At 42.8% G+C, this 27,001-nt stretch overlaps 1 protein-coding gene across 1 annotated transcript in view; it reads right to left on the reverse strand.

Moving 5' to 3' along the window:
* The window catches only part of LOC126251995 (UDP-glucosyltransferase 2-like), an 82,241-nt gene extending 75,637 nt beyond the window's left edge, over nt 1-6,604 (reverse strand). Inside the window, exon 1 of the mRNA XM_049952776.1 lies at nt 6,547-6,604. The gene's annotated coding sequence lies outside the window, so the exon portion shown is untranslated. The remainder of the gene's footprint in view (nt 1-6,546) is intronic.
* Nucleotides 6,605-27,001: the final 20,397 nt, after the last annotated feature.

Below are 27,001 nucleotides of genomic sequence, written 5' to 3' on the forward strand. Positions count from 1 at the left end.
TAGATGCAGAAAATGTTGTGGCAGAAAATTCACACCTAATGGCCGCTATCGACAGGGGATCTCAAGTTGATTCCGTATTTCTAGATTTCCGGAAAGCTTTTGACACCGTTCCTCACAAGCGACTTCTAATCAAGCTGCGGGCCTATGGGGTATCGTCTCAGTTGTGTGACTGGATTCGTGATTTCCTGTCAGGAAGGTCGCAGTTCGTAGTAATAGACGGCAAATCATCGAGTAAAACTGAAGTGATATCAGGTGTTCCCCAGGGAAACGTCCTGGGGCCTCTGCTGTTCCTGATCTGTATAAATGACCTGGGAGACAATCTGAGCAGTTCTCTTAGGTTTTTCGCAGATGATGCTGTAATTTACCGTCTAGTAAGGTCACCGAAGACCAGTATCAGTTGCAAAGCGATTTAGAAAAGATTGATGTATGGTGTGGCAGGTGGCAGTTGACGCTAAATAACGAAAAGTGTGAGGTGATCCACATGAGTTCCAAAAAATAAAATAATCCGTTGGAATTCGATTACTCGATAAATAGTACAATTCTCAAGGCTGTCAATTCATCTAAGTACCTGGGCGCTAAAATTACGAACAACTTCAGTTGGAACGACCACATAGATAATATTGTGGGGAAGGCGAGCCAAAGGTTGCGTTTCATTGGCAGGACACTTAGAAGATGCAACAAGTCCACTAAAGAGACAGCTTACACTACACTCGTTCGTCCTCAGTTAGAATATTTCTGCACGGTGTGGGATCCTTACCAGGTGGGATTGACGGAGGACATCGAAAGGGTGCAAAAAAGGGCAGCTCGGTTTGTATTATCACGTAATAGGGGAGAGAGTGTGGCAGATACGCGAGTTGGGATGGAAGTCATTAAAGCAAAGACGTTTTTCGTCGCGGCGAGATCTATCTACGAAATTTCAGTCACCAACTTTCTCTTCCGAATGCGAAAATATTTTGTTGAGCCCAACCTACATAGGTAGGAATGATCATCAAAATAAAATGAGAGAGATCAGAGCTCGAACAGAAAGGTTTAGGTGTTCGTTTTTCCCGCGCGCTGTTCGGGAGTGGAATGGTAGAGAGATAGTATGATTGTTGTTCGATGTACCCTCTGCCAAGCACTTAAATGTGAATTGGAGAGTAATCATGCAGATGTATATTTAGATGTAGATGTAGAATGCATAAATATTTCGTGCTCAACCCAGATACACTGAAAACAGAAATTGCGGTATTTCTCCTGTGTAACGAAAAAGCACACTACTGACTTCAGATAATGTTCAGATCGATGCATTCCAGTGTAACACAACTCGAAAGACCCTGGGGTTCACTTAGGATAGCACACTGACCTACCGACGCCATAGTCTGAAAAGAGCGATAAAAGGGAAAAAGCTGTGACATTTTATTGCAAAGGCTAATTCGAACTTGTTGGGGAGCCGAAGCAAACACTCTGAGGACAACAACATTGGCTTGGATTTATTCTTCGTATGAGGTGTATTCAGCTGTAGTTCTCAACTCCCACACCCAAAACAGTTCAGCTTTGATAAGCCATGCATATTGTGTCTGCTACGCTTCTGCGTACACATATCCAGAGACTCCCTGTGATAAGCAACATCAGTGTAATTCACGTAAGAAAACAGCAAATTCAAACTCGATTTTGGATAAGAACGCAGAAAAACGAATCTCCCCACCTACTCGATAAGGATCAACAGTCTTACTCGTTAACGGTTGTGGAGCCTGTTAGCCAGTGCTTTCGATCCGGAGGATGCCTAGAAATTGGAGTAGTCATATTCACTCCAACAAACCTTCTTGTGAGTTGAAATCCGTATCGGCAAACTACCTCGTGCTACTTTGTATAAACTCATCCGTATCAGGTGTGGAATAGGCAAAACTTGTAACGCTTGTATTTTGAACTTCGGATGTTGAAAATGTTGAAATTTGAACTGAGATCTCCCTTTTGCCGGATCTGACCACTTGTTGACGATGCATTCCTATCGTTTCATTTTTTCCCCAAGATTGAAAACTCCTCAAAGTCTCCACGAAAGGCACGAGTCTGGACTTGAATCCCGTTCGGGCACAAAAATTTCCGTTGTGCCATTCAAGTTGTAGCATGTCCACACCGAACTGCAAACGAAAAGTGATTGCTTTTATTCGTACTTCAATCCGCTGTCAGCAATAACGATTGGTGTCGGTTTCGACTCCCAATCAGACACACAACTGTTCGTAACATTATTTCCAGTTCAGACATATGTACATCTCTCTAATGATTAAATAATGCGGCATTTAACGTCTACTTGTGCCAGGATCGATTCCAAGTAGGGCAACACTTTTTAGTTTCGTCATTTCACTCACAATCATGTCGCTACAGGTACTGGATTCTGATGTGTCGGCAGCTGGGCCAACAGCTTGTAAATAGAGGTGGCGTAAAGGGCACGCGAGACTAACGCAGACGGGCGTGAAGTACTGGAACAGGATACGTAATTAATGCTATGAAGAAAAGAACGGAGCTTCTCATATACTTATCTTTAATGTCTTCTTGTACATCTCTATGGTGAACACAAGTGAGACTCTAATTACAATCACTGTAAGGCTAATGGCGCCTTGCTAGTTCGTAGCCATTAACTTAGCTGACGGCTATTCTGTCTCTCGGCTAATGAGAGAGAAAGGCTTCGTACGTCTGGTCGCTAGCACTGTCGTCCGTACAACTGGGGTGAGTTCGAGTCAGTCTCTCGAGACCTGCCTTGTGGTGACGCTAGGTTTGCGATCACACAGTGGCGACACGCGGGTCCGACATGTACTACAGGACCGCGGCCGATTTAAGCTACCACCTAGCACGTGTGGTGTCTGGCTGTGACACCACAGATTCGAATTCTCGCACGATATTTTACGCCGCCTCATTTCAAGTTTAAACATGTGACTGAAACCATATATGAGGTTTTTCGTAGTCAGTTAAAAACTACAATAATTCCGGTATTGGACTCCTAAGCGCAGGTCCTCTACAAGATGTTTGGTCGTGTAATTTCTAGTCAGTCGCTCCTTCACTTATACTGTATCATATACACAGAAAAATTTCATCTACACTTAAAATTTATTTATTTACTTATTTTTAGGGGCTATCAGTTTTTAGGTAAAATTTCATCAATGAAATAGCATGAGTCGTCCAGGGGAGTGATTTTAAATTAGATTTAAAACTTGCTTCGCTACCTGTCAAACATTTTATGTTATTGGGCAAACGATCATAACTTTTTGTTGCTGCATACTGAACTTCTTTCTGAGCGACCGATACAATGGGTAATAACAGTCATTTTACCCTCTACTGTTGTAGGTATGTTCTTCTCAGACTGTGATGGACTGTTTATGACTGATTTCATTAACGTATATGTGTACTGCGTAGGCGCAATTAAAATGCCTAGTTCATTGGAGAGGTACCTGTATGACGTCCGTGGGTGAACACTCCGTATTATTCTTACTGCTTGCTTTTGTGTAATAAGTACTGTTTTTCTAAGTAATGAGTTATCCAAGAAAATTATTCTGTATGATGCAAATGAGTGGAAATATGCAAAATATGTCGGGAGGTTGACACGTTTGTTTCCAAGTCTAGCAACTGTACGAAGAGCAAAAAGAGCTGAATTGTACTGTTGGAGAAGCGCACTAGTGATGGTAGGCAGCTCATGTAAATCTGACTATTTGTATTTAAAACTATATGGTTGTATGTGTGTGGTTTCTTTTTTTTTACATGCATTCATATTATGTCTTATTCATACATTACATTTGTGTCCTGTATGTAGTAAATTCACGTAGTACCCATTTCTACCAGCTGATGTCTCACATCTACCCATTTCTCTGCACATAGCCTACGCTGTATCACACTCCACATTAATAAGAATTACTCTGTATAAAGAAAATTATTAATTTTCCTACTTTGTGTGAGGTCTGTAGTGATTCTTGGCAACTCATGTACATTGAACTATTTAGAGCTATATGGTTTTGTATGTATGTTTTTACCTGTTTTTTTTTTTTTTTTTTTTTTTTTTACACTAACGTTCATTTTAGGTCTTGTTCATCTATCCCATTTGCTGTTATGTAGGTAGTAAATTCGCATATTACCTATTTCGTCCAATGATTTGTCACATCTAGACACTTCTCTGCACACAACCTGTACTGTAGAACATTGTGCTTGTTCTTGCTCACATGCTTCAAGGCTGACTGAGGGATCATGTGAACTGTATAGAGGAAGAGGTTGAAGTGGGTGTAAGGGGTGAGGAGGCAGGGAGGTTGGCTGGTGAGGCATCGTGTGTGTGTGTGTGTGTGTGTGTGTGTGTGTGTGTGTGTGTGTGCGTGTGTGTGTGTGTGTGTGTCTCAACTAACTCCTTTTTTGTGGTAAACTGTGAGTTAGTCTGAGTAATCTTCTTGTGTTATTGCTCTTTTTGTAGCTGAGCATCTATTCATTTTCAGTTCTGGCTTCCGTATGAAATATTCATCCAGTAGAGTGAACAGCCCCTTTCTTTTGTAGTTATGGTATAAGACTGTCATATCTGTTTACACCCCTGTGCGCTGGTGATTTTCTGTTTTTAGATGGTCTCCATATGCGGAGTTGGTACATTCACTCTTTAATACATTCTTTGTACCTGATATTACTATTTCTTACAGTCATCCCAATATGTTTAAAATTGCAGCTATTACATGTCAATTCATATATTCATATATAAACACATAGCAGTAACATACAATGCACATTCACACTAGGAAACACATTCGTTAGCACAAAAAGGCACACCACAACATTCCACAACTACAGCACACACAAGATTAATAGCGCCTTCGGAACACATGAATTTAATACACTCTTCATCACAGATAGCAAAATGTGAATGAAACTAAAAGTATGTCAGCAGAGAACGATAAATTCAACATCTAAGAAGTGAAACTTCCTGGCAGATTGAAACTGTGTACCGGACCGAGACTCGAACTCGGGACCGTTTCATATCAGCGCAAACTCCGCTGCAGTGTGAAAATCTCATTCTGGGAACTAAGAAGTGTATGAATTAACATGCTATAGCTACAGCTTTAAATACAGTGGGATGACTGTAAGAAATTTAGTTTCAGGTACAATGAACATGTAAGGGCACTGAAGAGTGAATGTACCCACTCCACATATGCAGAATATCTAAGACAAGAAACTCTCCATCACTCTAGGATTAAAAGATACGTAGCAGTCTTATGGATTAACAATAAACGGAAGGGAACGCACTCACTGAAGGAATAATATTTGAGGTAGAAGTTCAGAAAAAAAATAGAATATATCGTTAATGAGAAAAAGAGGAATAACGTAAGAACAAAATGCAAATTAATTCACAGTTTATCATAAAAATTTAAAAAAATGAGAAAGAAATTGACACATCCACACACCCGCCCATCCACCCACTCATTCACTCACTCACACACACACACACACACACACACACACACACACACACACACACACACAGAGCGAGAGAGAGAGAGAGAGAGAGAGAGAGAGAGAGTACCTCATCACCCACCTTCCCTGCATCCCCACCCACATCGCCGGCCGGAGTGGCCGTGCGGTTCTAGGCGCTACAGTCTGGAGCCGAACGACCGCTACGGTCGCAGGTTCGAATCCTGCCTCGGGCATGGATGTGTGTGATGTCCTTAGGTTAGTTAGGTTTAAGTAGTTCTAAGTTATAGGGGACTGATGACCTCAGAAGTTAAGTCCCGTAGTGCTCAGAGCCATTTGAACCAACCCACCCACATCCACCCACTCCACTTCCCATGACCTGCGAGTCAGCCCTGAAGCATTTGAGCAAGAACAAATGTAGTGTGCTACAATATAGGTTATGCGCAGAGAAATGTCTATATATGACATATCAACTGGAAGAAACGTGTACTACGTTACTATATACAGAACAATAAATGGACTGCATGAAGAAGACATAAAAATAATATAAAAGTAAAAAAATACACACAATCATATAGTTTAAATAGAAATAGATGTACATGAGCTGTCAAGAATCGCTGCAGATTTCACTCAAATGATTTTCTTTGTACTACAGACCACAGGTAATCACTAGCATGAATGGGCGAAGCGTTTGGTACACAATAACAAGTTCAGTTGAAAAAGACAGAATTTATCTTATCTATATGATAAAGCGTAATTAAATGCCATTTATTGTAATAAATTTGAATTACAAATGTTGAAGACTGTGTCGTCTCTAATAACGTGTTTTCTGATATTTGGATTATCGCGGTACTATTCTGCATCTGGTCTTACAACCGTACAGAGCAGCTCTCTGTTGTGGTCTCTTGTAGTAACCATTTTGTATAGTCAGACGACTGTACCGTAGAGACAGCAGAGGATCTACAAGGCAGGTAGCATATGTGGGTTGGTTACAAATGAGACGGAACGCAAGTCTGGTCTTCCAGATAGTTTTGAGCGTGATACTACTTGCACACAGAAAAAATGTGAGGAAGAGCAATCATACGCTAGAAAAAAAAATCAAATTGCTCTCCAAAGCATGAGAGAAGTAACAGTTACCTTGAGTAAGAGTTCTGCCTCCTGCAATTGACATACTACTGCGGTGAGAAGTGATCTCATGTGAGAGTCTAGTGACAACTTTATATATGGTTCCCAGATAGACGTGGGATCGCCGAATTGCGAGCAATGTGTTATTATCGTACATGACTATTGCTATCTCGCTCTGCAAACAACAAGTGTGTTATGACGTAGCGGTGTGGGATCAGTCAATGCTGCCAGAGCACTACGCGAACAGTGATAAGACAGTCTGCACCTTGGACCCGTAATACACGATCTGTGTTGCTTTAATATTTAAGTTTCTTTACTACGACTGCCGTAACTTTAAGAGAACAGTGAATCGTTTTGCGGAAGTCAAAACAACTCGGTGTCGAGAGAACAAAGGTATCATTCCTATTACCTAATTGGTTGAGGAGTCATTTCTACAACAGGATCGTGAGTAAGCAGACACTATGACATCGTATTTTTTGGGAACGGTGTTCTCAATTGCATTTCAATTCTCATGTCAATGACAGGTGACTTCAGAGTTTCTTCATTTTGACGTGAACAATCAATAAAGTTCTAAGGTATATACAGAGCGTAAAACTGTGTAAGGAAATTTTGTGTTGAACCAGAGAACAGTCATGTAAAGATGTGTGTTACAGTGACTTTAGGTAAAGAGATGTATGGAGGACTCTCAAGTGTTAAAGACGTGTTGTATCTGATGTGTGCTAGAAATATAGTTACCTGCTAAGGGCAGTAATGATTTTTATTTACGGGATAACATACTGGAAATAATTAAGGTAAAGAAAGTTGTTTTGTTACCAATGCAATGCGCGTATTCGTAAATAGTGATTAATTGTGAGAATTATTAATTTTCAAAGAGTCAAAATAAAAGTTTTAAAGTCAGTGCAATATTGGTACTTACTACCAGTCAATAGCAGTTCCAAGATCCATGTCATTTTTGATTACCTATTTTGCTCAAGAAGTTGTTGTCTCAGTCATATGCGATTTAATTAAAATGAATGCTAAGTGACAGCTTTGCACACTAGCTGTATGCTAACTACATAATTTAAAGTACTAACAGAAGGAGTGGCAAGAGCGTTACCACTGTGCAGATGAAGGTAAGAAATTATATTATTCCAGGGATGGCATTCATTAAACACAGGGACCATTATTTTCAAACTGATCAAATGGTTCAAATGGCTCTGAGCACTACGGGACTTAACATCTTAGGTCATCAGTCCCCTAGAACTTAGAACTACTTAAACCTAACTAACCTAAGGACATCACACAGATCCATACCCGAGGCAGGATTCGAACCTGCGACCGTAGCAGTCCCGCGGCTCCGGACTGCAGCGCCTAGAACCGCACGGCCACCCCGGCCGGCTCAAACTGATCGAGTTTGGTTTTATTACCAGGGTCAATTTCAAATCAATAGCGTTGCATCAGTTTCAGTTTTTGTGCTACGTAAATTCAGTTTTGGTTTCGTTTAAAGTTATTGACATTTTACATTCTCGCAGTCAGAAAAGTTTAGTACATGGCTAAGCGCATAAGCGACAAGATAAAATACACTTCCACAAGCCATTCCTATTCTACCAAGCTAGTGTCAGTTACGTAATTTAAATCATATTTCAAATGTACATGTTTCAGAGCGTATTGTGGAGTTCTGAAATTGTTTAACCACCTAGTCTTCTCTCTTTTCAATACAATGAAAGACCCAGGACATTTCATACATTTGGGCAATATATTTCGTGTAAAAATCGAGTGATTTATTCTTTTCATATAGGTACGAAATTGAGCATACAATGCTTTCAGCTACCTACCTTACACCCTCATTCAACCACTTTTCAAGATCACCACTCAAAAGACGCGTATAGATTACCTTAAATGGTATTCCGGTCTCAGAAATAAATTTCTGGGTAGTTGGCGATTGTGGGCATACAAAAGGATTACTTCAATTAAAATCGTTCTCAGACGCAGTCTCTCCGTACGGTGTACTATTGGGTGCGACAGGGGCAGACAGAAAGCTGCCCACTAGAAAGTCAGACTGGTTATGGAAGACATCGTTTGCAGTCAGAAATCTATCGGGAGAGGGAGGAGACGATGTACGTCATTGACTCTGAGTAAATAAAAGTGTGAAGCCATCCACATGAGTACAAAAAGGAATCTGCTGAATCTCGGTTCGACAATACACACAAATCTAAAGGCCATCATGAATTCTACTAAATACTCAGAGATTACCGTTACGAGTAACTTTAACTGGAACGGTCACCTAGATAATCCTGTTAGGGAAGCGTACCAAAGATTGTCTTTTATTGACGGAATATTTAGAAGCTGCAACAGAGCTGCTCAAGGGACTGCCCACACTACGCTTGTCCGTCCTCTTCCGGAGTACCTCTGCGCGGCTTGGGTTCCGCATCGAAAAGGATTGAAGAGGACATCGGAAAAGTTCACAGAAGGACAGCTCGGTTTGCATTATCACGGAATAGGGAATAGAGTGTCACCTATATGGTATATGGATTGGGGAGGCAATCGTTAAACGAAGGCATTTTTTGTTGCGGCAGGATCTTCTAATGAAATTTCAATCATCATTGTTCTCCTCGGAATGCGAACATATATCGTTGGGGTCCACCTACACATGGAGAAATGATCATTGTAAGGAAATGAAGGGAAATCGGGCCTGGTACGGTAAGATTTAAGTGCTCGTTTTTGCCGCGCCCTGTTTGAGAATCGAACGGCAGAGAATAGCTTGAGGATGGTTCGATGAACCTTCTGGCATCCACTTGACTGTGAATTTCAGAGTCGTCATGTAGACATTTAGATGCAGATTCTTAGCTGGAAGCCAGAGCGAAAGAGAAGGTCCGTCTGTGGCCGAATGCTCTGGTCTCGTCCGGCAACCAACACGTGATTTCTCTCCCGCGCTTCTCATTCGGCGCTCAGTGTGGCGCGTGCAGACGTGCCTGTCGTCGTATTTCCTGATAATAAACAGCTCCTGCCCAAGTAAAGATTCGTCTCGACACGTAAGCCACGATAGTGATTGCTAGAATATTGAAGACGAAAATTTATGACGAACGTTCGATAAGTAATGCAACACATTTTTTTCCTGAAAGCAGGTTAGCTTTGTTCAGGAGTCCAACACACCACATTATTCCCCACTATCTTGGCTTTTTTTTTTTGGTCATCAGTCTACGGACTGGTTTGATGCTGCCCGCCACGAATTCCTTTCCTGTGCTAACCTCTTCATCTCAGAGTAGCACTTGCAACCTACGTCCTCAATTATTTGCTTGACGTATTCCAATCTCTGTCTTCCTCTACAGTTTTTACCCTCTACAGCTCCCTCTAGTACCATGGAAGTCATTCCCTCATGTCTTAGCAGATATCCTATCATCCTGTCCCTTCTCCTTATCAGTGTTTTCCACATATTCCTTTCCTCTCCGATTCTGCGTAGAACCTCTTCATTCCTTACCTTATCAGTCAACCTACTTTTCAACATTCGTCTATAGCACCACATCTCAAATGCTTCGATTCTCTTCTGTTCCGGTTTTCCCACAGTCCACGTTTGACTACCATACAATGCTGTACTCCAGACGTACATCCTCAGAAATTTCTTCCTCAAATTAAGGCCGGTATTTGATATTAGTAGACTTCTCTTGGCCAGAAATGCATTTTTTGCCATAGTGAGTCTGCTTTTGATGTGCTCCTTGCTCCGTCCGTCATTGGTTATTTTATTGCCTAGGTAGCAGAATTCCTTAACTTCATTGACTTCGTGACCATCAATCCTCATGTTAAGTTTCTCACTGTTCTCATTTCTACTACTTCTCATTACCTTCGTCTTTCACCGATTTACTCTCAGACCATACTTTGTACTCATTAGACTGTTCATTCCGTTCAGCAGATCATTTAATTACTCTTCACTTTCACTCAGGATAGCAATGTCATCAGCGAATCGTATCATTAATATCCTTTCACCTTGTATTTTAATTGCACTCTTGAACCTTTCTTTTATTTCCATCATTGCTTCCTCGATGTACAGATTGAAGAGTAGGGGCGAAAGGCTACAGCCTTGTCTTACACCCTTCTTAATACGAGCACTTCGTTCTTGATCGTCCACCCTTTTTATTCCCTCTTGGTTGTTGTACATATTGTATATGACCCGTCTCTCCCTATAGCTTACCCCTACTTTTTTCAGAATCTCGAACAGCTTGCGCCATTTTATATTGTCGAACGCTTTTTCCAGGTCGACAAAGTGTCTTGATTTTTCTTTAGCTTTGCTTCCATTATTAGCCGTAACGTCCCTTTACTTTTCCTAAAGTCAAACTGATCGTCACCTAGCGCATTCTCAATTTTCTTTTCCATTCTTCTGTATATTATTCTTGTAAGTAGCTTCGATGCATGAGCTGTTAAGCTGATTGTGCGATAATTCTCGCACTTTCCAGCTCTTTCCGTCTTCGAAATTGTGTGGATGATGCTTTTCCGAAAGTCAGATGGTATGTCGCCAGACTCATATATTCTACACATCAATGTGAATAGTCGTTTTGTTGCCACTTCCCCCAATGATTTTAGAAATTCTGATGGAATGTTATCTATCCCTCCTGCCTTATTTGACCGTAAGTCCTCCAAAGCTCTTTTAAATTCCGATTCTAATACTGGATCCCCTATCTCTTCTAAATCGACTCCTGTTTCTTTTTCTATCACATCAGACAAATCTTCACCCTCATAGAGGCTTTCAATGTATTCTTTCCACATATCTGCTCTCTCCTCTGCATTTAACAGTGGAATTCCCGTTGCACTCTTAATGTTACCACCGTTGCTTTTAATATCACCAAAGTTTGTTTTGACTTTCCTGTATGCTGAGTCTGTCCTTCCGACAATCATATCTTTTTCGATGGCTTCACATTTTTCCTGCAGCCATTTCGTCTTAGCTTCCCTGCACTTCCTATTTCTTTCATTCCTCAGCGACTTGTATTTCTGTAGTCCTGATTTTCGCGGAACATGTTTGTACTTCCTCCTTTCATTAATCAACTGAAGTATTTCTCCTGTTACCCATGGTTTCTTCGCAGCTACCTTCTTTGTACCTATGTTTTCCTTCCCAACTTCTGTGATGGCCCTTCTTAGAGATGTCCATTCCTCTTCAACTGTACTGCCTACTGCGCTATTCCTTATTGCTGTATCTATAGCGTTAGAGAACTTCAAACGTATCTCGTCATTCCTTAGTACTTCCGTATCACACTTCTTTGCGTATTGATTCTCCCTGACTAATGTCTTGAACTTCAGCCTACTCTTCATCACTACTATATTGTGATCTGAGTCTATATCTGCTCTTGGCTACAAACCCTATTTTTCAATTTCATCTCATTTCAGTGCGACGACCTCGCGTCACCTTGCTGGAAGAGCCTGTGTGCTCGGTGGCATCACTCTACGGAGCCAACGCCTTACTGCATCAATAACCAGCCCGTCATTCACGTACTCCTTCCCGCGGAGTGCATCCTTCATTGGGCCGAACAGATGGAAGTTTCTCTTTATGGTCTTCTGTAGGACGGCGAAAAAACCAGCGGCCGTACACCTTTGAGCACACGAACTGGTGAACGAGTGTGTCAGCACTACAGACCGGGGCGTGCGTTTGAGCGGCGAGGTGTTTGATTGTGATCCGTCGATAACCCCGAATGAGAGTGTTCGCACGCTGCAGTTCTCCAGGAGTCACAGCTATGTGCGGCCGGCCGCAGGTTTGCACAATATTATTGCGGTGATGACATACGCCTCGCCCAGCGACTCGCCGTGCTTTTGTTCATTGGTAGGACTCCGTAGACATTCTGCAAGCACCTATGAATACCTGGGACGCTCTGGTTTTCCGCCAAAAGAACCTCAGTTACAAGTCTCTGCTTGGAAAGCACCTCCGTCACAGACGCCATTTTGAAGGTTACTTACAGAGCCGCCACCTATCGGAAGTTCATGAAACTATAGGAGCTTCAGCGGGAACGTCCCACGATGTTACACAAGAAATTCCGCATTTTTCCAACCAAAATCGTCAGAGAAGAAAAAGTGTTGCTTTACGTATTGAAAGCGCCCCTTCAGTAGAAAACTATTTAAATTAACTATAAAATTTACCGTTGCCGCAGTAGACTGGCTAGGTGACCTGTACATGATTTCCCTTTCTGTAGAGGCAGGATACCCCGTGTGGGACTAATAACTAAGTGTAACATGGGCTTTTTTTGTCAAAATTGACATATTGGCGTAACAAAACAATCACAAAATATTTTTGCAAGTGGCCTTGACCTGAGCCACGAAGCTCTGGTAGTGACTAAGCCCTTGAAAGATGACGCACAACTTCCGTTGAGCCCTGGTGGTGATGAAGCCGGAAGATAATGCCATCGCTCTCTTCAGCCGGTGGGCGCTACAGGCAGTAGTTAGTGTCATTACCATGGAATACTCGTACTAGTATTAGCTACAGCCTTGGAGAGACGTTACAAAATACACTGAAGCGCCAACGAAACTAGTATAGGCGTGCGTATTCTAATACAGACATACGTAAACAGGCAGAATACGGCGCTGCGGTAGGCAACGCCTATATAAAACAAGTGTCTGGCGCAGTTGTTAGATCGGTTGCTGCTGCTACAATTGCAGGTTACCAAACTTTAAGTGAGCTTGAAGGTGATGTTATAATCAGCGCACGAGCGATGGGACACAGCATCTCCTGCGGTAGCGATCAAGTAGGAATTTTCCCCGTATGACCATTTCACTAGCGTTCTGTGAATATCAGGAATCACGTAAAACATCAAATCTCCGACATCGCTGCGGCCGGAAAAAGATCGTGCAAGAACGGGACCAACGACTATTGAAGAGAATCGATCAACGTGACAGAAGTGCGACGTTCCCGAAAATTTCTACAGATTTCAAGTCTGCGCCATCAACAAGTGACAGCGTGTGAACCGTTCAACGAAACATCATCCATATGGGCTTTCGTAAACGAAGGCGCACTAGGGTATCCTTTGATGACGGCACGACACAAAGCTTTACGCCTCGCCTGGGCCCATCAATATCGACATTGGAGTGCTGATGACTGGGAACATATTGCCTGGTCGGACGAGTCTCGTCTCAAATTGTATCGAGCGGATGGACGTGTACGGGTATGGAGACAACCTCATGAAACCATGGTTGCATTTCAGCGGGGGACTATTCAACATAGTGGAAACTCTGTAGTGGTGTGGGGCGCGTGCAGTTTGTGTGATATGGGACCGCTGATACGTCTGGATACGACTCTGATAAGTGACACGTGCGGAAGCATCCTGTCTGATCACCTGCATCCATTCGTGTGCATTGTGCACTCCGACGGACTTGGGCAATTCCAACAGGACAATGCGACACCCCACACGTCAAGAATTGCTACTGAGTGGCTCCAGGAACACTCTTCTGATTTTAGGCGCTTCCGCTGGCCACCAAACTCCCCAGACATGAGTCGCGCGCGGTAGCCGCGCGGTCTGGGGCGTCTTATCAGGGTCCGCGCAGCTCCCCTATTCGGAGGTTCGAGTCCTCCTTCGGGCATGACTGTGTGTGTTATTCATAGCGTAACTCAGTTTAAGTTATATCAACTAGTGTGTAGGCTTAGGGACCGATGAGCTAAGCAGTTTGGTCTCACAAGATCTTACCACAAATTTACAATTTTCCCCCAGACATGAACATTATTGATCATATGTGGGATTCCTTGCAACATGCTGTTCAGAAGAGATCTCCAACCCCTAGTACTCTTATGGATTTATGGAGAGCCCTGCACTATTCTTGGTATCATTTCCCTACAACACTACTTCAGACATTAGTCGAATGCATGTCACACGTGGAGTTGCGGCACTTCTGCCTGCTCGCAGGGGCCCAACACGATATCAGGCAGGTGTACCAGTCTCTTTGGCTCTTCATTGTAGTAGAGATTTGTACACTAAAAGGAAGGAATTACAAAATTCTCAGAGCACGTAAAATCCCGTAGGCGGATGAACAGAAAGTATTTAATAATTTTCGTTTTTGCAAACATGGAGGGTGCAATCCCCAAGTGCAGCGGTTAAAATCACATTACAGTTGATCCCAACATTCTAAATGAACCCATTACAATGTAGCATACAACTCTGCGCACAAACCTGAAGAATTTTATTTGATAATTTTAATTAGCTACCAGTATCTGTGACTCATTGGCACAATCTTCAGACCCCTATACACGAAACTAAGAAACCCGTAATGTTATCTGTGCTGTTAAAGGCTTCACTACATCGAAATGGTTTCCGTAGACTTATATAAACTTCTCTGTCTACGTGGGCCCTCCACACCTCTAACAACAACTCTTGTCCGAAATTAATCTTTGCAGTACAGATCCTGCTAGAGTTTTATGTCACATCGGTGACTGAATTTCGTGTATTACTTGTGTACCACGATATCCGAGTTTTTAGTTTTCTGTCCTCTCCCTTCCTGGCGTCATCGTTAGAGCTGGATAGAGTTTTGACTGCTGTCACCAAGTATAATGTTTTTACATCAAAATATTGTATTAAGTTCAGGGACATAGCGGCCTATGTAATGCTATATCGACTGATTTAGGGGTTAGTAAAATGTAGGTTAACCGACGATAAGAATTTCTTATTCGTAGATAGTAACTTGAGTGTACTCATTGTTCCACTAAGTCTCTTCTGTTGAAGACTATGCTTGATTTTGTGCCATTCCACGTGTAGTGAATTGAGAAACTGCGCGATCCCATAAGTAAAGTACATTGATGTGACCTTTTACGTCTGCAAACTGTACTGATTTCTGCAGTGCCTAACGTACCTGAAAAACGTTAGCACTATTTGAATTTGGTTTATTTTAGTAACATGTTTATGAATTATTCATAATATTTAATTGAAGTGTCTCTGTTACTTAAATATTACATTACCGTTATTATTTTTAGTACACAGATGCCACATTTGCGATTGTTTAAAGGATTTCAATTATAATGTGTGAAAAGTACCAGTTTGCTTTTGGTCTACAATATTACTTTTATTGTTAATTGGTTTTCGGCTTACAAGGCCATCTTCAGACATTTACTGAGTATTATCACCAAAGACGTTAAATGTTAGGAAACAACATTGGAAGAGAAGCAACACATCTACACTGAAGTGGAAACATAGCAAATAAGTATTAACATTGAAGTAAAATTTTCCCGTTGAAATGAAGAACAACAAGAGAGAAGCAAAGCCACTCCAAGCCTTAAAGACGAAACTGATAAATTGTCGCCAAACAATGTCATACAACCTAAAGAGGGGACGAGGTTCACGTACCATATCTTCACAAACACTTTCGGGATATCAAAGATTCCGTCACCTCTGAATTTAAAGAATGATGAGAATCCCTACTTAAAGAGATAACTACGGTTATTGGAATATAAACCAGATAAATGAAGTTATCAAGACTGATAACACGTCTGACCTTTCTGATAACAATGTGTCTGGTCCGAATGGGAGTTTTGTGCTGCGTGCCGGAGCTCATAACCGCAGTCTAGTGTTGTAACAAATAATGACGCCATTTACGAGCTAGCCATAATCCCAATGATTCTAACGATTTATGGAACAAAATATCATGTGACACTGCCAGTTTGACACATTTTTATGGTGAATGATTCATTTTTCGAAGATAGCTATTGCAACAATAATAATTCTAGTGAGGTTCTGCTCAAAGGACGCCATATGCATGTCAAGATAACCATTTTCGAAACATTGTATCTGAAAGATTAAAAATCCATTAGCCCATGAGTTCGACATAATTTTCAACTCCAATTTTGATTAAACTGTGTCTTCCTTTTATTTCTCCACAACTACTTGCAGTTTCTAGATATAGTAACTTATATGTTGCACATAAATGTTTGTACTAAAACCTAAGCGTAAAAATGTGAAATTCTTTTTAAAAATGACATTTATTGATTCACAACAGTTCCGATACATAGCTTTTTTTCAGAATTACTGCACCTGAATTTTTTATTGGAATCAGAATCATCTGTTACGAGTATTAAGAATTGTTGCAGAATTGACCAATAATTACTGTCTTTATAATACATCTACAATCAGCATATTGTGGTGTTGCAAGCCGTTCCTAGGGAATTCGTAAGAATTTGTCAGGAAGTCTCTGTGAAGCGGTAGCGGCCAGCCGGTTTGGCCGAGTGGTTCTAGGCGCTTCAGTCTGGAACCGCGCGACCGCTACGGTCGCAGGTTCGAAATGTGCCTCGGGCATGGATGTGTGTGATGTCCTTAGGTTAGTTAGGTTCAAGTAGTTCTAAGTTCTAGAGGACTGATGACCTCAGATGTTAAGTCCCATAGTGCTCAGAGCCATTTAAACCATTTGTTGCAGTAGCAAACAAGATGCAGGATGTGCAGGTGGTGATGGTGTGGGTCAGAATAACACACTCACAAAACGATTGCGAGACTGGCCACCTGTGCTTGCAAAAACCTGCACCGCACGGCGGTAATACCTGAAGTGGGCGGATGATGTTACTACACAAAGACAAGACACATGTTGCGAGCTATACTATGTGATCGAAAGTACTCGCACGTCCCCAAAAACATACGTTTTTCGTATTAGGTGGATTGTGCTGCCACCTACTGCCAGGTACTCCATGTCACCGACCTCAGTAGTCATTAAACATCGCGAGAGAGCAAAATGGGACGCTCCGCAGAAGTCACGGACTTCAAACATGGTCAGGTGATTGGGTGTGTAATACATCTGTACACTAGATATCCACACTCCTAAACATCCCTCGGTCCACTGTTTCCGATGTGACAGTGCGCCGACAGTTGAAGAGGGTCGTAATGTGTAAATAGGCAGACATCTACCCAGACCATCACACAGCAATTCCAAACTGCCTGAGGATCCACTGTAGGTACTATGACAGTTAGGCGGAAGGTGAGAGAACTTGGAGCTTATGGTCGAGAGGCTGTTCATAAGCCACACATCACGCTGGTAAATGCCAAACCACATCTCGCTTGATGTAAGCCTAAACATTGGACGATTGAACAGTGGAAAAACGTTGTGTGGAGTGATGAGTCATGGTACACAATGTGGCGATCCGATGGCAGCGTGTGGGTATGGCGGATGCTCGGTGAACGTCATCCGACAGCGTGTGCAGCGCCATCACTAAAATTCGGAGGCTGTAGTGTTACGGTGTGCTCGTGTTTTTCATGGAGGGGGCTTGCACCCCTTGTTGTTGTGCGTGGCGCTGTCAGAGCACAGACCTACATTGATGTTTTAAGCAACTTCTCGCTTCCCACGGTGGAAGAGCAGTTCTGGGATGGTGATTGCATCTTTCAACACGATCGAGCACCTGGTCATAAAGCCCGGCCTGTGGTCGAGTAGTTACACGACAGTAATATCCCTGTAATGGACTGGCCTGCACAGAGTCCTGAGTTGAATCCTATAGAACACCTTTGGTATGTTTTGGAGCGCTGACTTCGTGCGAGGCCTCGCCGTCCGACATCGATACCTCTCCTCAGTGCAGCACTCCATGAAGAATGGGCTGCCATTCCCCAAGAAATCTTCTAGCACCTGATTGAACGTATGCCTGCGAGAGTGGAAGCCGTCATCAAGACTAAGGATGGGCAACACCATTCTGAATTCCATTATTGCTGATGGAGGGCGCCACGCACTTGTAAGTCATTTTCAGCTAGGTGTCCGGACACTTTTGATCACATAGTGTATGTGACCAGGTGCTGGATAGTAGTGCAATAAAGGTGCCTTCGATTCATATAAATAGGTGTAAATTTTGAGGGAAATTCATTAGGGCCCCAGCAGCACCATCATGATACCTGGTGCACACTAGATGAAGAGCGGGCATCATGATCTGAAGCCATGGGTTTGAGACTGGGCTGGGCCAGCCGCCTCTTGCCCTGTCTGCTTGTGGGACTTGGAGCAACAGCGCCGCTGACCTGCTGTCAAGCCAGATGTTGCCAGTTCCTGCCAGAGGACAGTCTGTCGTGTCCTGTGAACGGGAGTCACCACTCACGTCCGCAGTGGAAGCGAGTAGGACGTCAACTGCTGGGTGCGGCCATTCTGCAGCTGAATGTTGTTGCAACAGTAGGAGAGCGCCGCTGACATGAAGGGCATAGCCTACTGCTGTTGCTCGGCCTGACAGCAGCAATGCAGGGTGCATACGCGACCATCTCTTCTCTACGGTGGAATCCAACCACTTGCGGGCTGACGCCGGCCCGCTGGAGTGGTGTGTGCACGCCTCACGTTGCTAAAGAGGTGATGGGTCTTAAAGTTGAAGAAAATATTAGTCTCAACCTCCGGCCCATTACTCCACCACTCATCCTAGCGAGTGCCATATGGAATCTACAGTGTGGCGTCAGGGGAGCCGACACCAATGATATCTTCATTCACTTAATACAATCAAGTCTTCTGGTCCAGACTGTATACCAATTAGGTTCTTTTCGGAGTAAGCTGATGCATTAGCTCCATACTTAACAATCATATACAACCGTTCGCTCGACGAAAGATCCGTACCCAAAGACTGGGAAGTTACTCAGGTCACACTAATATTCAAGAAAGGTAGTAGGAGTAATCCACTAAATTACAGACCCATAACGTTAACGTCGATATGTAGCAGGATTTTGGAACATATATTGTGTTCGAACATTATGAATTACCTCGAAGAAAACGGTATATTGACACAGGGATTTCAGATCGATTCCGCATTTCTGGATTTCCGGAGGTTTTTGACACGGTACCACACAAGCGGCTCGTAGTCAAATTGCGTGCTTATGGAATATCGCCTCAGTTATGTGACTGGATTTGTGAATTCCTGTCAGAGAGGTTACAGTTCGTAGTAATTGACGGGAAGTTATCGAGTAAAACAGAAGTGATTTCTGGCGCTCCCCAAGGTAGTGTTATAGGACCTTTGCTGTTTCTTATCTATATAAATGATTTGGGAGACAATTTCAGCAGCCGTCTTCGGTTGTTTGCAGATGACGCTGTCGTTTATCGACTAATAAAGTCATCAGAAGATCAAAACAAACTGCAAAACGTTTTAGAAATGATGTCTGAATGATGCGAAAAGTAGCGGTTGACCCTAAATAACGAAAAGTGTGAGGTCATCCACATGAGTGGTAAAAGGAACTCGTTGAACTTCGGTTACACGATAAAACAGTCTAATCTAAGAGCCGTAAATTCGACTAAATACCTAGGTATTAGAACTACGAACAACTTAAATTGGAAGGAAGACATAGAAAATGTTGTGGGGAAGGCTAACCAAAGACTTCGTTTTATTGGCAGGACACTTAGAAAATGTAACAGACCTGCTAAAGAGACTGCCTACACTACACTTGTCCGTCCTCTTTTAGAATACTGCTGCGCGGTGTGGGATCCTTAGCAGATAGGACTGACGTAGTACATCGAAAAAGTTCAAAGAAAGGCAGCACGTTTTGTATTATCGCGAAATACGGGAGAGAGTCTCACAGAAATGATACAGGATTTGGGCTGGACATCATTAAAACAAAGGCGTTTTTCGTTGCGACGGAATCTTCTCACGAAAATCCAATCACCAACTTCCTCCTCCGAATGTAAAAATATTTTGTTTACACCGACCTACATAGGGCGGAACGATCACCACGATAAAATAAAGGAAATCAGGACTCGTAGAGAAAGATATAGGTGTTCATTCTTTCCGCGAGCTACACGAGATTGGAATAATAGAGAACTGTGAAGGTGGTTCGATGAACCCTCTGCCAGGCACTTAGATGTGATTTGCAGAGTATCCATGTAGATGTAGATGTGGGGCGAGTGAGACAGTTATTTCTGTTTTCGTGACGATCATGGGATCTAGAATTAGGGACGTCATAACTTCAGAGATACATATAAGCAGTTATGTTATCCAGGTACCCTAAACAATGACAAGGCTTCACTTCCTTCAACACTCCACCCAATAAACGCTGGAATGTTGCTCGTGCATTTCTTAAGATAAGTGGAATTTTTCTGCACAGGTAATTTCCCAAAGCCATTGAAAACGCAGTCCTCACTCTATCCTCTGGAGTCTGCTTTAATTGGTGTTATAACGTGTTGCGCGAACCATGCTCTCGGATGCATTTGGAGTCAACAGATCGATGGAGAAGAACACCCTATTACTTTTGCGCCGAGACAATTGTATGCACCTGAAAGGAACTATTCTATCGCAGAGAGAAAGCTAGCTAGCCTGGTGTTGTCTGTACAGGAACAAGTTAAAAGTAGAGACGGACGATGCTGCTATGAGGTGGTTTGAAGGAAATATTCAGTAGACTGACAAAATGGGCATTAAAAGTCAGTAAATTGAGAACGAAGTAATCCACAAATCGTGGAAATACAGATGCACTAAGCAGGAAGGCAGCTGTGACACAAGCACCAGGTCAAGACACTGCTGGGTGGCAAACAGCACAGAGCGCTCACGAAGAATGTAAACAGTACAGTAAGCAGCAGCAGTAAAGCGTGTGTGGCGGGTTGTTCTGTATGCAGAGGGAGGAAAAGTGATGTCGATGAGTACGTCAGGAATTGTAAGAATTGTTTACAGTGTGAGCAACGTGCAGATTTTAGTGAGATACAAGAACTATTTGAGAGGTTACCAGAAGCGAAGGAACCAATAATGGGGAGGATATGTCGGACCATTCAATCGAACTCAAACAGGGAGTCGTTTTGTGCTGATTATAATAGACCACTTCTTTCGTTACATCGAGATGGTGCCGATGCATGAACAGCAGGCGTTCACAGTCGTACGTACAAAAATATGGAGAAGCTGACTTTTGGTGGGGGAAAAGGCGACACGCCCCCCCCCCCCCCCCTACGGGGGAACTTTCCTGTTTGTTACTACTACACAACAAATAGGTATTTTTCCGAATTTTTCACAACTTTATAAATATTTCCGACATTTTGTAAGTAGGCTGTTTAGGTTTATATGTTGGTAACGCCACGTAGCGCTCTGTATGAAAATCACTGGCTGTGCTGTGTGCAGTCTGTGGCTGGGTGGCATTGTTGGAATAGTCGCTATTGTAGTGTTGGGCAGTTGGCTGTTAACAGCGCGTAGCGTTGCGCGGTTGGAGGTGAGCCGCCAGCAGTGGTGGATGTGGGGAGAGAAATGGCGGAGTTTTGAGAGCGGATGATCTGGACGTGTGTCCATCAGAGACAGTAAATTTGTAAGACTGGATGCCATGGACTGCTATATATATTATGACTTTTGAACACTATTAAGGTAAATACATTGTTTGTTCTCTATCAAAATCTTTCATTTGCTAAGTATGCCTATCAGCAGTTAGTGCCTTTAGTAGTTAGAATCTTTTATTTAGCTGGCAGTATTGGCGCTCGCTGTATTGCAGTAATTCGAGAAACGAAGATTTTTGTGAGGTAAGTGATTCATGAGAGGTATAGGTTATTGTTAGACAGAGCCATTCTTTTGTAGGGATTATTGAAAGTCAGATTGCGTTGCGCTAAAAATATTGTGTGTCAGTTTATTGATGATCAGAATAAGTAAAGAGAGAAACGTCTGAGCACGTTCAGTTTTGGTCAGCTGTTTGAAAATCAAATAACCTAAGGGGTTTACCAGCACAATAATTCATAAATTTTTCTAAGGGGATGTTTCAATTTGTTATTTTTTGACCAAATTGACTGGGTTAATGATAGACAACACAGATTTGATTCACGATGACGCGATCCAAACACAACCGGACAACAACAATCGTTCATACAATTGCAAAAAAAAAAAAAAAAAAAAGTAGGGAACTCAAGCATTCTTTGAATCCCGCTACCGCATGTAGCGACAAAGATCAAATAGTAGTTCGCGTTGGCGTAGACAAAGCTCACCGAGTGATAGTGACGACGAAGAGAATGAAAATCGCTATAGAACCAATAGGCGCGGTCAGAACCAAAATTATCGCCAATCGAACCGTCTGCTGAAAAACAGACATAGCGAAAGGCGGTAACTCCAGCCCAGGAGCGGTTTGCACGGTTGAACGTCAACCACGTTCACTCGTATGTGCTCACAATAAATCACCAAACTACGCTGATGGCAAAAAGAAAATCACAACACCAAAAGGAGTTGTGAGAGATAAACGATAGTTGGTAGACGTGTGTTTCAACATCTGAAAGATGATGTCTATCCAAATTTCGAACCAGTCGCGTAAGAGCGGCGGTAGTAGCGACGCTGGGAGGGTGCAAACCGAGTTTGGTTTAACTACGCGCTGTAACGGTCGTGTACGTTAGTTATTTTAAGACTGCACGTGGTGAGCTGTTGTTAGCGAAGATGCCTGTACGAGGTGCATTCAAGTTCTAAGGCCTCCGATTTTTTTTCTCCAGACTGGAAAGAGATAGAAACATGCGCATTGTTTTAAAATGAGGCCGCGTTCATTGTCAATACGTCCCAGAGATGGCAGCACCGTACGGCAGATGGAATTTTACCGCCAGCGGCGAGAATGAGAACTGTTTTAAATACTTAAAATGGCGACGTTTTCCTTACTTGAACAGCGTGCAATCATTCGTTTTCTGAATTTGCGTGGTGTGAAACCAATTGAAATTCATCGACAGTTGAAGGAGACATGTGGTGATGGAGTTATGGATGTGTCGAAAGTGCGTTCGTGGTTGCGACAGTTTAATGAAGGCAGAACATCGTGTGACAACAAACCGAAACAACCTCGGGCTCGCACAAGCCGGTCTGACGACATGATCGAGAAAGTGGAGAGAATTGTTTTGGGGGATCGCCGAATGACTGTTGAACAGATCGCCTCCCGAGTTGGCATTTCTGTGGGTTCTGTGCACACAATCCTGCATGACGACCTGAAAATGCGAAAAGTGTCATCCAGGTGGGTGCCACGAATGCTGACGGACGACCACATGGCTGCCCGTGTGGCATGTTGCCAAGCAATGTTGACGCGCAACGACAACATGAATGGGACTTTCTTTTCGTCAGTTGTGACAATGGATGACACGTGGATGCCATTTTTCAATCCAGAAACAAAGCGCAAGTCAGCTCAATGTAAGCACACAGATTCACCGCCACCAAAAAATTTAGGGTAACAGCCAGTGCTGAAAAAATTATGGTGTCCATGTTCTGGGACAGCGAGGGCGTAATCCTTACCCATTGCGTTCCAAAGGGCACTACGGTAACAGGTGCATCCTACTAAAATGTTTTGAAGAACAATTTCCTTCCTGCACTGCAACAAAAACGTCCGAGAAGGGCTGCGCGTGTGCTGTTTCACCAAGACAACGCACCCGCACATCGAGCTAACGTTACGCAACAGCTTCTTCGTGATAACAACTTTGAAGTGATTCCTCATGCTCCCTACTCACCTGACCTGGCTCCTAGTGACTTTTGGCTTTTTCCAACAATGAAAGACACTCTCCGTGGCCGCACATTCACCAGCCGTGCTGCTATTGCCTCAGCGATTTTCCAGTGGTCAAAACAGACTCCTAAAGAGGCCTTCGCCGCTGCCATGGAATCATGGCATCACCGTTGTGAAAAATGTGTACGTCTGCAGGGCGATTACGTCGAGAAGTAACGCCAGTTTCATCGATTTCGGGTGAATAGTTAATTAGAAAAAAAATCGGAAGCCTTAGAACTTGAATGCACCTCGTAAGGTGACAGAGACGTCATTATCAACATCTCACTGAGTTTGATCGATGCCTTGTAATAGGGCTGGACGTTCCTTGTGCGATACTGCAGAAATAATTGGCAGGGATTTAGCCCCAGTCCATGGTTGCTGGCAGCGTTTGCAAGAAGACGGAGCTCGACATGGCCACGTGACACTGCCGAGAGGGTAGACCATCAGTTTCGGCGTTTGGCTCTGGAGCGTCGTACTGCATCTGCAGCAGCGATTGGTACAGGAGTGCGCATCACAGTGACAACGAACTGTTACAAATCGATTACTTTAGGGACGGCTCCGAGAGAGACACTGTAATATACCTAATATACAAAGACTTAATGAAAACTTCGATTCCCTGACATCGTGTAGTACAGTATCTCACTTTAAAATGATTGGTATTGTGGTGATTCGTGAATTTCGTAAAAATGACACTAAATTGGAGACTAATTAGCAGACACTCTTACAAAATAAAACAAACGACGATGTCACCAGAATGAGATTTTCACTCTGCAGCGGAGTGTGCGCTGATATGAAACTTCCTGGCAGATTAAAACTGTGTGCCCGACCGAGACTCGAACTCGGGACCTTTGCCTTTCGCGGGCAAGTGCTCTACCAACTGAGCTACCGAAGCACGACTCACGCGCGGTACTCACAGCTTTACTTCTGCCAGTACCTCGTCTCCTACCTTCCAAACTTTACAGAAGCTCTCCTGCGAACCTTGCAGAACTAGCACTCCTGAAGGAAAGGATATTGCGGAGACATGGCTTAGCCACAGCCTGGGGGATGTTTCCAGAATGAGATTTTCACTCTGCAGCGGAGTGTGCGCTGATATGAAACTTCCTGGCAGATTAAAACTGTGTGCCCGACCGAGACTCGAACTCGGGACCTTTGCCTTTCGCGGGCAAGTGCTCTACCAACTGAGCTACCGAAGCACGACTCACGCCCGGTACTCACAGCTTTACTTCTGCCAGTACCTCGTCTCCTACCTTCCAAACTTTACAGAAGCTCTCCTGCGAACCTTGCAGAACTAGCACTCCTGAAAGAAAGGATATTGCGGAGACATGGCTTAGCCATTAGAGCACTTGCCCGCGAAAGGCAAAGGTCCCGAGTTCGAGTCTCGGTCAGGCACACAGTTTTAATCTGCCAGGAAGTTTCAAACGACGATGTAATTTAAGAAAGTGTGGCATTCATTGTAGTAATGGGAAAGACTTGAATTAGTGAAAATGGTAGGAATAAAATATATGGTATTAATCACCAACTGTAATTATTCAAATAATTGGACTTTTACGAATGTAGTTTACTCTTTCAAGAAGTTATTCTGTCGCTTGCAAATGAAGGCACATATTATAAAACGTAAATTTAGCACGAAAGCTGTAAAGAACATTCCGTCTTAATGACTTTATTAATTAAACTCGTATTGTTGTAACCGGATATACGCCTAATTATAAAATTCTAGGCATCTGTTACAAATTCTGTCAATCAAAACCTGTTTCGTTTTACCCTCTTAGCTTCAATTATTGTTAAGAATGTGAGCGTGTATTAATTAATTTTGTGAAGTTCATCATTGTACTCATATTTAGATGGAATTTGCACATTTAAAAACATTTTTACATTGTAAATTTCACATATTATTCAATTCTGTAATTTTAGACGTATTATTCTGTGTAATCAGAACATCATAGCTTTGGAACTTTTAATTGTAAATACGATTAAAAATATGTTGTCATTATTATTAAGTAATAATGCTCCAAGTGACCATCCATTATTTTAGAATATATAAATAAGGAAGCAGCGAGGCTCCTGGGACGGGCAGTTCTACATCTACATCTACATCTACATGATTACTATCCAATTAACATTTAAGTGCTTGGCAGAGGGTTCATCGAACCACAATCATACTATCCCTCTACCATTCCACTCCCGAACAGCACGCGGGAAAAACGCACACCTAAACCTTTCTGTTCGAGCTCTGATTTCTCTTATTTTATTTTGATGATCATTCCTACTTATGTAGGTTGGGCTCAACAAAATATTTTCGCATTCGGAAGAGAAAGTTGGTGACTGAAATTTCGTAAATAGATCTCGCCGCGACGAAAAACGTCTTTGCTTTAATGACTTCCATCCCAACTCGGGTATCATATCTGCCACACTCTCTCCCCTATTACGTGATAATAGAAAACGAGCTGCCCTCTTTTGCACCCTTTCGATGTCCTCCGTCAATCCCACCTGATAAGGATCGCACACCGCGCAGCAATATTCTAACAGAGGACGAACGAGTGTAGTGAAAGCTGTCTGTTTAGTGGACTTGTTGCATCTTCTAAGTGTCCTGCCAATGAAACGCAACCTTTGGCTCGCCTTCCCCACAATATTATCTATGTGGTTCAAAATGGTTCAAATGGCTCTGAGCACTATGCGACTTAACTTCTGAGGTCATCAGTCGCCTAGACCTTAGAACTAATTAAACCTAACTAACCTAAGGACATCACACACATCCATGCCCGAGGCAGGATTCGAACCTGCGACCGTAGCGGTCGCTCGGCTCCAGACTGTAGCGCCCAGAACCGCACGGCCACTCCGACCGGCTATCTATGTGGTCTTTGAGCTGATATTTCGAAGTGTAACCTGTGTCAGTTACTTGAATATTATTTCACTAAGATTTAATGTTGTGAAAAAGTATGTTTCTTCATTTGTGAACCGGTCAGTTGTTTTACGAAGGCATACTGCACAACTCGGCCTCTTTGCAATGTGTCATGATGGATTTAATCAGCTGTTACGAACGGAAGAATAAATGTTTAAAAACTGGAACCGATCACTTCACTTTCACTGTAAACCACACACTTTATGAAGATCCAGGCAATCTACGAATATTTCAGTTACGTGGA

The sequence above is a fragment of the Schistocerca nitens genome, chromosome 4 (genome assembly GCF_023898315.1).
Source record: "Schistocerca nitens isolate TAMUIC-IGC-003100 chromosome 4, iqSchNite1.1, whole genome shotgun sequence".
NCBI lineage: Eukaryota > Metazoa > Arthropoda > Insecta > Orthoptera > Acrididae > Schistocerca > Schistocerca nitens.